Source organism: Dreissena polymorpha, chromosome 8 (genome assembly GCF_020536995.1).
Source record: "Dreissena polymorpha isolate Duluth1 chromosome 8, UMN_Dpol_1.0, whole genome shotgun sequence".
Classification (NCBI taxonomy): Eukaryota; Metazoa; Mollusca; class Bivalvia; order Myida; family Dreissenidae; genus Dreissena; species Dreissena polymorpha.
The window spans coordinates 100,714,439-100,732,633 of record NC_068362.1 but is presented as its reverse complement, the minus strand read 5'-3'; the positions used below and the strand labels follow the sequence as shown (position 1 = coordinate 100,732,633).

The window sequence follows — 18,195 nt, the reverse complement described above, 5'->3', positions numbered from 1 at the left end:
ATGAAAATTATCCAACATATATATGAAAATTATCCAACATATATATGAAAATTATCCAACATATATATATGAAAATTATCCAACATATATATGAAAATTATCCAATATATATATGAAAATTTTCCAACATATAAATGAAAATTATCCAACATATATATGCAATTATACCACACACAAATTGAAATATAGAACATATATATTCAAAAATACCACATATATATGGATTTTACCATATATATATATATGAATTTATGCAACATATATATGCAATTATACCACACACACAAATGGAAATATACAACATATATATTCAAATATACCACATATATATGGATTTTACCATATATATATGAATTTATGCAACATATATATGCAAATATACCACAAACATATGGAAACATTGAATTTTGCAATGTTTGACACGCCATAAGCCCGCACACATTGTAAGTTGTTTAACAAACGTTTGTATACCGAATGCTTTGCTCTCATGAAATATGCTAACGACATCTGCTGATGTGTAAAGTGTTGAATGTACGCAAGCATAGTACATTGTTCAATAACGTCTAATAATCGTTCACATGATAAAAAATCATCACGAAATATCAGAAAAAATCCTTTTGTTTTTACAAAATAATCTCACTTAAAAAACTTCAAACGGTCTAGAGAATATCGTCTTAAAGATAAAACTGAGTATGCTTCTTAAGAAACCGCAATGTTTTTGCAATAAAGGAATCAAACTTCTAACTGACTCCTTGAGAATACTCAAAATTAAGGCAGTATTTTATTTTAAAGCATACAAGTCGTACATGTACAAGACATTACGAAACATAACGCTTATATCTCTTGGATTTTGAAATTGTTTACTTCCAGTTATGGTTACGACAACATATGTAAATTTAAACGCGTCTCGATTGTATTCAAAAGGCGTTCGTGCTGTCCCACAGAATAACGTTCGTGATAGTGTCCATATATATTTTTTTATTTTATATAAATAGTAATATTAATTACTAGGTAATGTCTGTCCTCAGAAAATTCACTCTGACAAAATATGCACACTAACTGATATGGATTTTTATTGGTTTTGACATATACACAATACATGCCGGGTGGGGGAAAGTTTATCCAGCGAGGCTTAGAAAAATAAAATAGGACGAGCTTTATTTTCATTTTCGGACCGAACCGGATAAACTTTTTTCAACTCGGCACAATGTTTTTATCCTGATTAATTTTAAATTATGTATTTAACACATTTCATAAAAGAAAATCGATTTATTGACATAACAAAATAATTATTCAAGTCGGTCCTCCAACATATACACAACATTCCTGACGACTATTAACTACCGATTGTGTCACGTAAAAAATAGTTCCAGAATAAACTGTTCTTTTTCATACTTTCCTATTGAACTAATTAGGTGAAATAAAACATGAATCGAGTATATGATGTATTAATTGTTAGACATGTAAATAAATACAACATAAAAATAAAAACTTATTTTTTGTTCATGTTCAAGTTCGTTGACTAAAACGAGTGTCTGTGAAAACGGACGAACAGTTAAATGTCACACTTCACGATGAATTATTTCATATAAACTGAAACATGTGAATATTAACAGTTGCGCTTGCACATAACGATATGGATTTTAATTCAAATATTTTGTTAGTTTGTTCGATTTAATGATATTTTATTAAAATAAATTCAATTTCAGACGACAGAAAATAACTGTATATTATTGGAGTGTTACATGTCTATTTATATAAAGGAACGCCGTATATTAATGATTATGAGTAAATAGATTGAAAGGCAAAATTTATTACATTGCCATATGTTTGCTTTAATTTAATACACATTTATAATTTTTACCATCATTTTGTGTTGACAAAGCATTTCTCAGGAACTTCGCCTCGTATAATGAACAATTATCGCAAAATCAGCAATCATGCATAATTTGGTTGGTATAAATTATTATAATAGAAAAAAAAAGATTGATGGACGCCATACGGATACACGATTCTAGTCATTTCTTCTTCTATATATAGAAAATAACCGATAATCTACACAGTATAATAAGTTACAATTTTAAATATTAAGTACAAGTAATCGGTTGGTCCAAACAGGTGAAGTTTTATCGCACTAGTCCGATTGAATTGGATAAATGGTTGAGCAATGTAATTGAATTGCTTAAATAATGGTGTATCTAGTTTGAGATGTGGTTGCTTCAAAACCAGTTTTAACGTTTCATTTGATATTTTACATCATATTCATAATATACATTATTAAGCACAAGATCAAACCCATTATTTTAAGCTGAATTGCATCAAACGCCTTATACTGACGGAGACCGCTTTTCGGGTTTAACCAGTACTTGATGTGTTTACGCATGTAGACAATGAGAATTCTCCTAGCGTATTGTTCGAGCCCAAGAGGTTAATTTTTCTAGGCAGATACCACATCTACTAAGCCTCAGCTACGTATACATTACTGCTCTCCGAACGTCAACATAGACAAACGGTATAAAACTAATATTGTATTTTAAACGGTATACGCTTTGATGTGCGTACATTCTTCCCACCCAATTGCATTTTCTCTTACGAACTAAGCATGTACAAATCAACAAGCGGGCAGATAAACAAAGTGGTACGATTTGATGGATCGATGGACTGGACGGATACAATCTGCAAAACTAACACACTAGCAAAAACATATTTCTGCTATCTTAACCACGATATAATAAAGTAAGTTTCTCAAATTTGCTTTCAATATTTAAACAATGGACAAAACGCCTCACTATTCGAACGTAACCAGGCTGTGTCTTATCAGTGCCTTCAATTTGAAGAATGATAGATACTCATTTTAAACGCTTAGATAGCCTAACCTTTATTTAAGTGGGCACTCTCAAAAATATGAATTCACGAAACAGAATGTTTGCGATGAGACAATCTCCTTGAAAGTACATCCGCTGAGACGCAATCAATAAGTACACTTTAACATTAATCCTGTTTGCATGTTGAATCAATTTAATGATTTTGTTATTTGACACAGTATTAAATGGATTGACAGACGGAGCCGCGGTGCTTATACACTCTTAAAAAGCTTTAGACATATGCATGTTTTAACTATTTTAATATTTTGCATCATGTTGCCAATTTTAATAATCCATTATTTTACGTGCATATTAAAATACATATATTGGTTATCAGATGTGAACGTCATAGAGGGACGTTTCTTATAAATAGTGGCTGTTCTTTATATATTAATAGTCGGTCCAATGTTTGATCCCCTTTATTTGCAAAATGGTATTTTAAGACGTATGCAGTTAATGATTGTAACGTTTAGACCATCTCATTTATCAATCGCTAAGGTAGAAAGCGATGGTGCATGCTTTCAACATGTCGTTTTATACCGGCATATGTTCTGGTCAATAAGAAAAAAATGAGAGAAAAAAGTTTGACCATAAAAGCACACAAAGTATTTGCCGCAATCAGAGCTCCAACTCGAGACCTTACATGACACTTTGGACATAATTGCAAGTAAGCATATACAATTCCATGGCATTCAATTGTTAAACGTTGTGAACATTACAATTAAGAAACGAGAATCGTACAGGCTTAAAACATATTGCCCGTTATTAAATGTTTAATCAATGTTTAACGAGAATCAGTCCCGCTTATTCACTTATATGGTGCTTTTGGAACAGCAACACACTTTCAACTCGCCATGAGTTGTATATGTATCTGCCAGAACATTCTTTTAAATTAAAGCGTGGTTTTGTGTAAAAACCAGAATGTATATTGACATTCTTGCATACATGCAGTGTGTATGTATAGGAAATACAAATAATATGTCATTTTCCTTTTTGAATATAGTTTTAATCTTTCCTTAAGATGTGTAGAGTAAATATGTGTTGCATTCAAATAAGTTTGTGGTTGCTTGTCCTATTAAGTAATTCGTTAGGTGCCATATTTGAATTGAGCACACATTTTGAGCAATAACGATGTGCAAACTCATCTTGAAATATTTAAATGAGCCATTTGTTTGGACCCATTCATCTCTACTTACAAAATTGCTGATAGTGGCTTTAAGATAAAGATATGTATGTACCTGGATGATTGTATTTGTTTTCTCAAAAAAGCTCCAAAAACACCGAAACTGACTGTAAAAGCAATAAAGCTAAATTTAAACATATTATTCAAACGTGTCAATGTCAATCTCAAACAAACGATCCACATACCCTTTCCTAAAGACCCGAACTGTTAAATTTGGAACATTTCTGGTTTCTTTTGTTTTGGTTACATTTTCGTTTTAGTAATTCTCTTGCTTACAGTTGCCCTGTTAATGTTTTCTGATCTTTTAATGGTAGATGGTGACATGGAAAAATGTAGAAAGGTTAAGTGTAAGATGTTTTGTTAGCTTCGACCGACGGAATCCCACGTCATCATCAAAAGTTTCGGTGACAGGGGGACAACGTATAAATGAGAATGATGTCATGTAAAAAATTATTTTCTGAATTTTAAGCTTGAATGTTACCAATATATTGACAGCATTTTCTCAAAGCTTCATTTCTTAATCCTCGAGACGTCAGTGTCAATTTTGTAATTTCTGTCCATTTCATTTTAAGGATGGTGAGACTGCTAACAAAAGAATCTGAAAGTGCATTTAACTATGTTGTAACACATTTTGATATATATACATATTGTTTAAATAATACGTTGATTATGTATCGTTTGAAGAAGACCAGTATTTTTATTGAAAGTCAGAAACATTTTCTTTTAGAAAAACCATATTACCACTCTAGAAGCCGAATCTGTTGTAATGTAATCATGCATCTACATATGTGTGTATATATTGTCCAATGATTTAATCCATTATTTATAGCTGGATTTAATCGAAAGCCTAAGATTTATGGAATCGCTCTTATTTCCATTTCGTGTGCGCGATGTTATGAAATGGATTGAAACCGAAAGCTTCTAGGCGGAAACCATATCCACTGCGCCTCAATGTCCTTAACATAATTGTTAACCCATATGCTCATATCGATGAACGACGTTTTTTTTTCTTATCAGTGACTTTTATTTCAGGAGCGATTGATTATCAGTTTGTTCACTTAGAGGGCTTAACCTATTTGATAGGGGATTCTCGAGTACATTTATAATTTCAAAAACAAAATATGTTCACGATGAACAAAATCCTTAACATCCGCTGCGACGCATTCAATAAGCATACTTAAACGTTACTAAATGTTTCGTGTCTTATCATCATGATACGTGTTCTATTTGACACCATACACGTTCTAAAATAAATAGACGGACTGATCCATGGAGAAAATCGAATAAAAAACATAGCACTATTCATAAACAGCAGATTAATATTCCATATGTGGAATTATGTGGGGAATTTAATGAGCACATTTCGTATGTTACATATTGGTAGGCAAATATATTGGTAAAAAAATGTGAACGTCACTTGGGGATTTTTTTTCTTATCAGTGAGTGCTCTTGATTACATTCTGATCTCTATCTTTGCATTATGATAAACTAACACGTATGCAGAACAAAATGTTATGTTGTGATCATCTTATTAATTGTTCTTTAATGTACACTATTAAAAAACGCTGGTTTTTGAGTTGTCGTATTATGCCGGCATGTATTTTGGCCACTTGATAAAGCCATTCAGCCAGGAATTGTTACAACATTTTTTTTTAATTATCATACATATATATACACACAGCATTTGCAATCATCACAGCCCTGACATGAGACCAATTCAGTTGTACAATCAGGAGACTTGTAAGCATATTCATGTACAAGGCATTACATTGTTGTTAGAGTTGATCACCTGTTGCGAGCATTATAATACATAAACATATATCGTACGCGCGCATTTGATTCATAGTGTCCATGAATTAATATTTAATTAATGTTTAACGAGAACCTGTTCCGTCCCTTTGCTTATTTTGTGTTTTAAAACGATAAATTTGAAACTCGTCATGCTTTGAATATGCATATGTCAATACATTTCATTATTTAAGATTATGGTTTCGTATCAAAACAAAAATGTCTAGTGACATGTGCGTATATACAATACATATACTCTTGCATGTTTAGGTAGTTATACATTTAGTGTGTCTGAAATCAAGCATAAAACCAATATCATATTTCGGCTTGGCATGCAGCATTGCTATCCCGTAAATCAAGTGCCAAGTACTACTGCGTTTACAAAAGTTTGAACGTAGCCTGTCAAATCACGAATTCTGTTATGTGCAATTCCTGAATTAAGCACAAATATTGAGCAATAACGTCAAATAATCTCTCAAGTGGTGTTTAAATCTTTTTGAAATATCTGAATGGGATATTTATTTGCACCGATAAATCTCTTATTGCAAACTTTTCGGTGAATAGTGTCTTTAAGATAAAGATAAATCTGTATATTGATGACTTGATGACTTGCAATGTTTTAGGAATTAAGGCAGTAACGAATTTTAAGTCAATCCGAATTCGTTAGATCTCATATAAAATAAATGCATGTATTTGTTTAAAAAAAACAATTCCAATAATATGAATAGCGCTGCGACAGGTTTTTATCAGGTCCTTTGTATTTATGGAAGTAAAATTATATGATACTAAACATTTGTGTATCAAATTCCTTTTTAACTATAAGATGGATCTTGCTCAATCTTTAACAGTTGAATGAATTACATGTGAGATGATTTGCCAGAAAATAACTTAAACAGCGACGAGGTTTCGCCGAATTTGGGTCGTTTGTCAGTTTGCTAAGTAAGTATTATATAGACTTGATAATAACATTTTGTGTTTTTAACTCCCCTTTAACTTACATGTGTGTGAATCACACTTTTACAGAAAATGAAAATGGACACCTATTACTGACTAAGCTTTCATTTAAGTGTTTACATGTACCTTATTTAATCATTTACGTATGATCGGGATAGACACAGTAATTTCGTACAATTTGTCGTTTACACAATTCTATGTAAACGGGAAAGAAAAACAAGTACATATTCACTTGAAAATATAAGTAAGCGCTACTTTTTCTAATTGTAGTTTCTTCGTTATGATTGCATACTCACATAAGTTAAACGGGAAGTAAGGCGGAACAATACTTAGGAAAAACGGGTAGAAAGAGCAGTAATTATATGTACATGATATATTAATTCTCATAAGTCATGGCCTTAAAGCATAATTCTTTAAAAATCACTTTATTTATTAACCTGACTGTATAACTAAAATAATGTAAACGTATTGTTCTTATTTCCACATTAAATATTCATATAATTATTTAAATTGTAATCATTATCATGACCAGGGCATATCATAATCATCATCATCATCTTTATCCGGTTTGGCCGTTAGTAACAAATGAGGGACGACGATACATAAATCCTCTTCTAGTCAGGTCTATCGTGTGCTGCTGAGAGAAATTCATCCATGGTAAGAGATGTCCACTTTTTTATATTATCCATTCAGCTTTTTTCTGACGGCCTCGACGTCGACCTCCCTCTAATATGCCCTGGAGAAGAGTCTTGCACAGAAAGTCGTGCCTGGTGACGTGTCCAAACCAAACCAGCTTTCGTCGTTTGACGGTCGCCAGTATGGGGCTCTTGCTGACCAACAAGTGTTGCGGTCATGTTGCGGACTAACTACGTGTTTTGCTCCGTAAAGGAGATGCGGAGTAGCCTTCGGGGACATTGATGTCCAAATACCTGTAACCTGCGTTATGTGTCCCCGTGAAGCGTCCAGGTCTTGCAGTCGTATAGTAGGATGGAGACTACGAGATACTTGTAGGGCCTGTACTTGGTGGGTAAGCTGATGGGGCTTATTGTACACAACTTGCCCAGTCTGGCCATCGCTGCGGTCGCCATTGCAATTCTTATTCGGACTAAGAGATACTGTTACCATACTTTGATAGGGTTGCGCCAAAGTACTTGAAGCTTGTCACTTCTTCTAGCTTCTCGCCGTTCATGTTGATGTCTGCACTGGTGTTTGTCGTCCTGTTAACAATTATCTTCGACTTCTCCGTGCTGACCTCCATCTCGTATGCTCTTGCTCTTTCATAGAGTCCGTTGATGAGGTCTTAAAATTCACTTTTGGTGCCAGCCATGAGGTCAACGTCATCAGCGAATCTCAAGTTTGAAATAGATCTTCCACCGATGGAGATAGAGGTGTGCTGGTCACGGAGAGTACTTTGCATTATCTACTCAAGGAAAATGTTAAAAAGTACGGGAGAGAGCAGACATACCTGACGGACACACACTGATGTCCTGAATAAGTCCCCATGCTGACCTTTGAGAGGTACTGCGCTGCTAGCGTTTCCGTAGAGTTCTTGAATGACTTGCATCAGCTCTTCGTCAATTTTGAATCCTCTCATGACATGCCATAGGCGATCATACCACACACGGTCGAAAGCTTTCTTACAGTCGATGAAGTTGTGGAAGAGCGAAAGTTTGAGTTGGAGTTGTTTCTCAATGATGATTCTGTAGCTTAAGATCTGTTCAATTGTGCACCGCCCAGCTCTGAATCCAGCCTGCTCTTCGGCCAGCAGTTCCCCTGTCTTATTTTTCAATCGATTAAGTATGATGCGTAGCATGACTCTGCTTTGGTTACCGATTAGACTAATGATGCGGTAATTTTCGCACAATTTAAGGTTACCCTTTTTTAGGGGTATGACCAGTGACTGGATCCACTCCTTAGGCCACTTCTGCTCCTCCCAGATCGTTGGTTTAGTACCGTCGATGCTGCAGTCGCTGCCTCTCCTCCGTGCTTAATCAGCTTGGTAGGGACGTTGTCTACTCCCGGATATTTTCCTACCTTAAGATTACGCACTTCCTCGTTCATCTCTGCCTCAAGTATGGGCGGACTTTCGTCGCCCGCTTCTGGTCTTGGATCATTCTGAAGGAGACTGGAGCCCAGTAGTTGTAGAGGTCACTGCAGTGTTTACTCAATCTGTTTAGGACTGCGGCGATCTCGGTAAGGAGATTCCCGTCAGCGTCTGATATAAAACTGACCTAGGGCTGACAAGGGTATATATATGTTTACAAAAACCCACATGTTCCATCCAGTAAATGCTACACAATCTATTTTCCATCGGTGAATAGTTAGCACATAAAACAAGTGCATATAATTTAAGTATATGAACAATGACGCCCTGTTTTCCGCTTTGTTTACCGACTTGAGAGATATAAATTACGAAACCTAGTTCCATTTTTATCACATCAAGTTCATACTATTTAAAACATTTAACGAAATAATTACTCATGTGCTTCCTGACAAAATAAGTTATTTGTAATTATATGCACTTAACATGACTACATTTGTGTGAGAATGGTTATCTAAATTATATTGTATACTACCGTCAAATTGCATTCTGTGGTTTTCTGACATGCTCGTATATTTATACTTTACAACTATTGGTAGTTAAGGTGTGTTATACAGTGATATAGATTATAAATTTGTGTTTACCATGTTGTTATGTGGCAGACATAGTTGAATTCGTACACAGATTAATTTGTTACAAGATATACGGTGCTAATGTACTGAGGTCAAATATCGCCTGGACATTTAAGTAAGAATCTAGCAATAAGTAACGAGTATTCACGGCTCTGTAATTATAACATTGTACCTCCATACACAATGTCCCTCGTTTCTTGATGGTTAACATGGTATATCAAACTGTATCTGAATGGTAGTCTAATGCATTGATTATGCTTCATTCACAGTGGTTGTCTAACATGCTCGCATATTTAAACTTTTGTATCTTATCTGAATGCACCGTAACTTCCATAGAGAATAGACAAAAACAATGCCAAATAACAAATTAAATCCCATTAAAAATGTCACCATTGTGTTGTTTTGTTTTATAAAGGGAAAATGCATTTATAATTCTTTAATCAAGCACACAATTGAGCGTAACGGTGGATCGATGGCTGGACTAATGTTTTTACCAAACGGGTAAACTACATCCCGACCAACTGACAAACACTACAAAGTTTTGAGTGTTGTTAAAAAACCAACTCAATCCTTTGGTTGTGTATACTTCCCTTAAATCTGGAATCAAGTTGTATTTACAGATCACACTATGCTGACGTAATATGATTTGTTAATTGCCAATGAGGGTCCTTTGAAGATTGATGATTTTTCATCTCGTTTTAAGTATCGCCTAATCTTTGTTTGAATTGGGATTATATTTTGTAAGTTATTTCACAATATACTTGATGACGACGTATCCTTACCATGCACTTCCAGTATACTTCAATCAATGAATATGTTCAATTAAATGGGTATATTGGAGAAACTTATAATAATAAACTGTAATTTATAAACACAGTTTGTATTACTATATTTGTTGCATCGAAGGACAAATTAAAAAAATTAACGTTTATCATACATATTGGAAGATATTTTTTTTCTCTGTGTAGGTTTCATTACGCTTAATCAGTGTGTATCCCTTTTAAGTAGTGTCTTTTTCTAAAGAATTCCTTTTCTCTTATTAAATAAAAGCAATTTAATAAATTGAGACATGTTATTTTTGGAGGGGTGGGGGGTTCTATTGTATGGTGATATTATCGAAATAAGGCTTCCGAAACACTGTTTACTACGGTGGATGCATTGTCATATTATGTAATTCTCTTCTGTACATAGTGTTTGTTTGTTTTATGTAATATTTTATTTGAAAACGAATTTACAAATACGGGCTTTTAATGTTAATAGCATGGTTATACCAATACATGTCTAAGTTAAAGGTGGTCATTTTTGAATACCAACTTATTATCTTAGAAATCGATATACACATAAGTATTTAAACAGGAATTGTTTGCAGACAATATCGAGCTATTTTAAGTTTCAAGAACATATAAATGCAGCTAACATATCTTTGAAAAAGGATATATGCATATCATTTTACACCAGATACATAACAAGACAGTACGAAGACAAATAATTTTAACATACAGCCATGATTTAAGCAGAAATAACCACATTGGAACAGTAAATTCAAACCATAGAGGTTATAAGGCTTTTCAAACCCCGCATGCATCACATGAACACTCAATTTATCAATTGAATCGCACACATTTTAAGTTGTAAAGCAAAACTCATTTTAAGTTATGTTGCAACTCAAACCAGCTGCTGACGACATCTTCTATATATACGATGTTTAAATTGTATACAAGCATTATTTATATTTAAATAACGTCGAATAATCGTTAATTAAAATGGTTCAAAATCATTTTCAAATATATGCGCTATAAGTGTGTTTTGACAGAATAATCCCATATTGCAAACTTCATATAGCCGATGGTCAGGTGCATATTGTCTTTAAGATAAAGATGAACATAAATCATGATAAATTGAAGTGTTATTAACAGAATAATAGTAGCTTTGTTTCAAACTTCAAACTGAGTTCTTGAGATAAGACTTAACATTACGGCAGTATTTTATTTAAAGCATGCACGTCGTACCATGAGTTACTTAACTCGGCCGCTATCGCGTGTATATCTTTGTTTATTGTTTTTCTAAAACTATGGCTACGACTATAGTTATAACATACATAAAAGGCGTCTCGGTTGTATTCTGACGGCATTCGTGCGGTCCAAACATAGAAACGTAAGTGCTCTTGTCTTCAATACATGTATTTAACATAATAAGTAACATAAACTACTTTGTTAATTCTGGGTTGAATAAATTAAACTATAGTACTAGGGTTCTTTGACGATTCATTTAAATGAATATGACAAATTTAAAGAAAAACTATGCATTTTAATTTTATTTTTGAGTTTTAAACACTTTATTCCTAGTGATTCGTTACTTAAATTGCAAATCATTATTTATTTAGCTTTTTCAAATCCATCTGACGGAAAGATATTCGACATTTCTTAAATGGTTTTATAAAAAAAATATCTCATAAATAATAATGCGATGCAAATTAGTATAATGCTGTTTCGTTCATTGAATCTATAAGCGATTATCATGATTGAATAATCCTTTGTTAAAGCCAAATCATGTTATCATGATATCAAGTAAGTGAAATTGTCAACATTTCTAGCAATGAAAAGGATCATTTTTAACAACTTCATCTTATTAATGAGTTAATAACAAATCATCAGGGTGGCTTTCCTTGGAAATGTTTTGATTCTTTTCTAACACATGATTTGTAATCGCGTCTGGCAGTGAATAAAGGCTAAAAAACTGTGTGTGTTTTTTTTTAAATATTTTTGCAACAATTTTGAAAATTATAGTGTGTACAGTACAGGAAATAATTACATACTATACAGTTCTATACACTATATATATTTTTTTATATTTTTGCTACAATTTTGAAAATTATAGTGTGTACAGTACAGGAAATAATTACAGATTATACAATACTATGCACACGAAATTTGATCGAGACGTTTCACGACTAAATTCCCTGGCGTTGTGCTTGTTTCACTCATTTGTGTTTTTATTGTGTCTGTGCATGTTATTTTTGAATGTAGAGGCACTTAAAAATGTTTGTCTGTGGAGATTATGCTTTGAAGATTTTAAAAATCATATTAAAGTGATATTATGGGCATATTTCACTGTTGAATTGAGCTGAAAAGAATTAACAGGTCAAAAGAGTAAGTTAAAATGTGGTTACTGACCAATTATCTGAACTCATCTTGCAACCAGTTGTTTATAAAAATATATTTTATTTCGATATTCTTACGTGACTCACCCAGTCCTCTAAGCCGAAATGATCCGTAAAACAAAATTGTGTCTTTGTGTCGTATGAACGAATCTGCACTAAAACTAAATTTAGGTTCACATCGTACATGCGTGATCAGTTGTCAAACGAAAGTACGGTTGATATTCAAATGCATTATTTTTCTCTTTCCAGGATATTGTTTTAGTATGTTGATGCTGCATTAAATATAAGTGTATATGAAGTGAAAACACCAAAAATAAACAACGGTTGCGAAAGACACCTATAAACTGCTAGATGCCCATATCACTTTAATGTATAAATGATTCAAACTTTTTTTTCGCAGATGAAGGCGGTACTACTGATAGTAGGCGTTCCTCTCTTGATGTGTTTCCTCGACGTGGTACAGGGTACGTTGGCAGTATAAACTAACACCTTCTATAACATATCATCACAATCTATATCCCATGCCAGTATAAAACAACAACAATGAATAATTTGGATCCCACTTCGCTTTTTTTTGCACAATAATGAACACGCGCGCCATAATGACGTTGTTTTGGATTTTATCGCACCTTCACATGTGTTACTTTCAGCGTAGCTGTTTAACCCGGGTTTTTACCTTAAATGAAATTACCATTGCGCCAGCAAAACCGAATAAAAACCGAATAAAAACATTCGCAATATATCATTGGCTGATTTGAGCATAATCTCCGTAATATTGGCAACATCACTACGTCTTTGTAGTATAGTAAATAAGAGAGAACAGTGTAGAGAAATGCGGGCTACTCTCTGCATGTTCATACGAAACTTAAACACGCATTTTGGTCCAGTTACAATTAAGCATTGAGACTGCAGGGTCAGTGCTGGGTGAGTAAAGCGTCACACGGAATGTACTATCAATACACGTCTTATGTTGATAACACAGTATTGCTTTCAAGATATCAAATAACACGAATTTGAGGGAAAGAAATAAATGAAAGCGTATCGCTAAATACCAGTTATATTGTTTTGTCAGACAAAACTACCGAAATAGTATAGTGTCCATGATAAAAAGAAATCTCTCAATCATCCAGCCACAAATGTGTAATGTGCGCGGTGAGTCTGTCTGAAAATCGATCCTGCAAGCCAGAATAGGCTACCGACACTTGCCAGTTTGCTTTAAATTACACAGTATGACTTCAATTTTCTATCGGAAAGTATCGTGGTTTGATATGTCATTAACAAGACGCAAGTAGATTTTTAAAGACTCGCGTTATGCGAAAAAGGATCTTATGCAATATGCTGCTAGCGCAACTCAAGCCCATCCAGCGTATCCGCGCATATTTGTCAGGAAATGCATACTGAGGAGGATACTCAGTAGATCCCACGAAAAATTGAGTGTTTTTTGATAGTGGACAGAGTAGCCCTTGATCAGACTGCGCAAGGGCAAAGTATGGGCTTGAGCTCCGCTTTGCCGCATAAGCCATAAGACCAATTTTTGCATGCCGCGAATGTATCATTGTTATTTGAATGTGTGGAAAGAAAACTGCGTCCTTATTAAAGTGATATTATGGGCACTTTTCACTGTTAAATTGAGCTGAAAAGAATTAACAGGTCAAAAGAGTTAGTTAAAATGTTGTTACTGACCAATTATCTGCAACTCATATTGCTACCAGTTGTTTATAAAAATATATTTTATATTCGATATCTTACGTGACCCACCCAGTCCCGTAAGGCGAAATTACCCTTAAAACACAATTGTGTCTATGTGTCGTATGAACGGATCTGCACTAAAACTAATTTTAGGCACATCGTATATGCATGACCAGTTGTCAAACGAAAGTACGGTTGATATTCAAATGCATTATTTTTCTCTTTCTGGGATATTGTTTTAGTATGTTGATGCTGCTTTAACAAATATAAGTGTATATGAAGTGAAAATACCAAAAATAAACAACAATTGCGATATACACCTATAAACTGTTAGATGCCCATAATATCACTTTAAATATTATCCATATGTTACGTAAATTCATAGATAAGCCATGTGAAGACACACATGATGTGATCTCATCTCGTTACATTTGTATCCCCAAACGCCCTTTCGTGGTTTAATATACGTGTACTTCATATCAAACATTTCATGAGGTGGATATCCGAATAAAAGTGGAAAAGAAAACGACAATATTTTTATATTTTTAACTTAGAAACTTTAACATTTGATATTCTAATTTTATTTCAAAATCAGAATATGTGCCAAATATCTGAAAACATGTTATGCTCAGTATCTTTCACGAGTATAACATTTTAGTCTAATCATGGACACTATAGTTTTATTGTGACCAACCACAAGACGTTATTATGTTTAGTGACGTTTTTAATGAAATGGCATTCAGTCAATTATACAGTGATCGTTTATTATACATTCTGTTTTATTCCTTAATATATTTGATTAAATTAGAAATTGTGTACTACCCTATATCTGAAATTTATTCGTGTCACGCCGCAAGCAGTATGAGATCTAAGTACAATCATGCATCCTTTTAGTTTCGTTCATGAATATGAAGACATATATTTATATATAGTAATCGTTTATAGCCTTCTTATTTTTAAAGTTTAGAACTTATAAATAATATTTTGCAATTGGTTTTAAAATGTGCTTTCATATGAATATATAGTTTAAATCGCTTTAAAACAGTGAAACCTAAATACAAAAATTAAGTAGTTTTGATAAAAAAACATTGCCCAATCGGTTGACACACATATAATGTAAAAACAAAACTATTCATCAGGAACAACCACGACCCCAAGTTCTGGATCTGGTTCTATTACTAGTGGCAGTGCATCTGGAACGGGATCCGGAAGTGTTAATGTCCCCGTGGCAACTACTGCTGGTACTGAATCAATATCATTAATTATTTATTTATTGAGTTTTAAATATTAATCAGAATGTATTTAGTTACTACTTTACTTTCATATTTGTCAAATCCAATACATTGCAGATTTATTGGCCGTGTAAAACGGCATTATACTGAATTTGATCAGAACATTATAAAAACAGAGATAAGTTTTAAACGGACACATTAGTTCCAATCTGGGAGAAATATCCCCCTTTACAAAATGTGTACCTTTAGAACTCGCAACTTTCTTTTTTAAATGCTTGTGAGCTACACAATGGGTGTTATGTTCCATGTCGGTTGTTAAAAATAATAATATAAGACTAAAATACTGTTATAGTTGATTGGACCAATCTATGTAGTGGAACCCAATTGCTGTTAGATAACAAGAGAACCAATGAATTACCAAGTTTTTTTTAAATTTATTTGTTGAGTTAAAGTAATATTATGGGCATTTTTCACTGTTGAATTGAGCTGAAAAGAATTAACAGGTCAAAAGAGTTAGTTAAAATGTGGTTACTGACCAATTATCTGCAACTCATCTTGCTACCAGTTGTTCATAAAAATATATTTTATATTCGATATCTTACGTGACCCACCCAGTCCCGTTAGGCGAAATTATCCTTAAAACACAATTGTGTCTTTGTGTCGTATGAACGGATCTGCGCTAAAACTAAATTTAGGTTCACATCGTATATGCATGACCAGTTGTCAAACGAAAGTACGGTTGATATTCAAATGCATTTTTTCTCTTTTCGGGATATTGTTTTAGTATGTTGATACTGCTTTAACAAATAAAGTGTATATGAAGTGAAAATACCAAAAATAAACAACGGTTGCGATATACACCTATAAACTGTTAGATGCCCATAATATCACTTTAAATGCATATTGTTGCTTTTTGGAAAGCGTATTATATTACAATCGCCAAAGCATAAACATGATATTAAAATCCTCTCCCACCTCACAAATAAGCACAAAATATTCTATGATTGATATTAAATTGCATCGTCTTACTTTTCAGGCGGAAACAGCGGCTCACAGAGGATTTCGTTCACACCGTTTTCCGTCTTTATCATGGCCATTGTTTTCATTGCAAATATTGCTTTGGCTTAAGTGGGCGGCTTTCCAGTCGAGCATATGTCTGACGACCATTGATGGTTTGGAAAAACTTAAACAAACGTGATCTGTTTTTCTTAACGTAATTTCTGTTTTAAGTTTTCGGGTAGTGTATGTACAATAATAGTGTGTGATATGCATAGGCCTTGTTAATGAATTGTTTACCGTGCGATATATAAACATGGCATGCTATGAAGAAAGCATATGTTTTTTGAATGCCAGAGTTATTATAACGCGTACTGTGCTTGCTTCCATGTATCTGCTTGCTTCCATGTATCTGCTTGTTTCTCAAACAAAAATTAAAGAATATCCACTAAAAAAATCTGTTTAATTATTTTGTAATTTTAATACACCCAATCTGTATACTTGTGATGACTCGACACATTATTCACAGCCCATTCAGTATTGTATTTTATTGTTTTCATTGCCTCACACTTTTTGAGGTATCAGACTCTGACCAATCGAAGGCAAAATATCTCAAGTAAAAATCAATAAGCGCATGACACTTTTAAATTGAGCTATTTAGTTAAGTGTTGTTTTCCTATGATCGAAGCTTACAAGAGAGTTCAAGGTAGAATTAACACAATGACTCGTTTTGGCCTCTCCCTAGTTCTAGTTTCCTCCGGCACCACTCGTATTCCGTCCGCCTTTCTGTTCATCGAAGGTTTCAGATCTGAATAGAATGCCCAGAGTAGCTTTGGGTAAAAATCGTAGTACATTGTTTTTAGCGAGGCAGTCAATCTGCTACACATACACACTGTGTTAATCTATGTAATAAAAAGGCGTATGATGATAAGCTTACCCTACCCAAGAGTTTATATTAAAGCACGTACATTTCATTGAGGAAACCCAATTCTGCACGCTGTCCCTTCGTGATAATTTGTTATGTTTTGGGTCATGTTAGTTAAACCATATTTAATGTTTCCATCATTCCTTTATATTATGTTTATGGGACTTGCTTTTTATAGCTAAGGGAGATAACTAGCTAAGCAGTTATATTGACTAAACAGCGAATGGCGTCCCTTTATTGCAATTCATGAAATATCATGAACTGGCGATGTACATAAATTATGGTCCATTTATCAATCACATATACTTCTTGTAATTTAAGTTTAGAAAATATATATATGAACATGCAATTCATTTTATCGTTGCAATAATGTTTAATTCTATAAACTTAATCATACCACTTCAGAACCAGTTAAACTAGTCGAACATATTAATTATTAATGCTATTCTATACAATGTCCGAACAAATGCGGAAAACCCAGTTTAAATGTTAATTAATAGTGTAAAAATTGCCGTGTTTGTAGTTTTTGGTTTCATTCTTACGACCCAAATTACTTGAAATAAATAAATGATATAGTTTGATATTTCTCTTGATGAATGAACTAGGTATTCACTTTTTATAAATTATAATTACTTATACAAATGAAATATTAGTTGTGTTTTACAGAATGCAGACATACTATAAATTTACTGCAATTTAGGTCTTTACAAAATAATGTAATATGTATACTA

The 18,195-nt window shown here is 33.4% G+C and overlaps 1 long non-coding RNA gene across 1 annotated transcript; it reads left to right on the top strand.

The window, feature by feature from the left end:
* The first annotated feature begins 11,468 nt into the window (after positions 1 to 11,468).
* On the top strand, positions 11,469 to 17,974 carry LOC127842719 (uncharacterized). The gene is made up of 4 exons (XR_008031839.1): positions 11,469 to 11,616; positions 13,023 to 13,086; positions 15,451 to 15,552; positions 16,580 to 17,974. It is a non-coding gene; the product is annotated as an uncharacterized LOC127842719 (long non-coding RNA).
* The last annotated feature ends 221 nt before the right edge of the window (positions 17,975 to 18,195 follow it).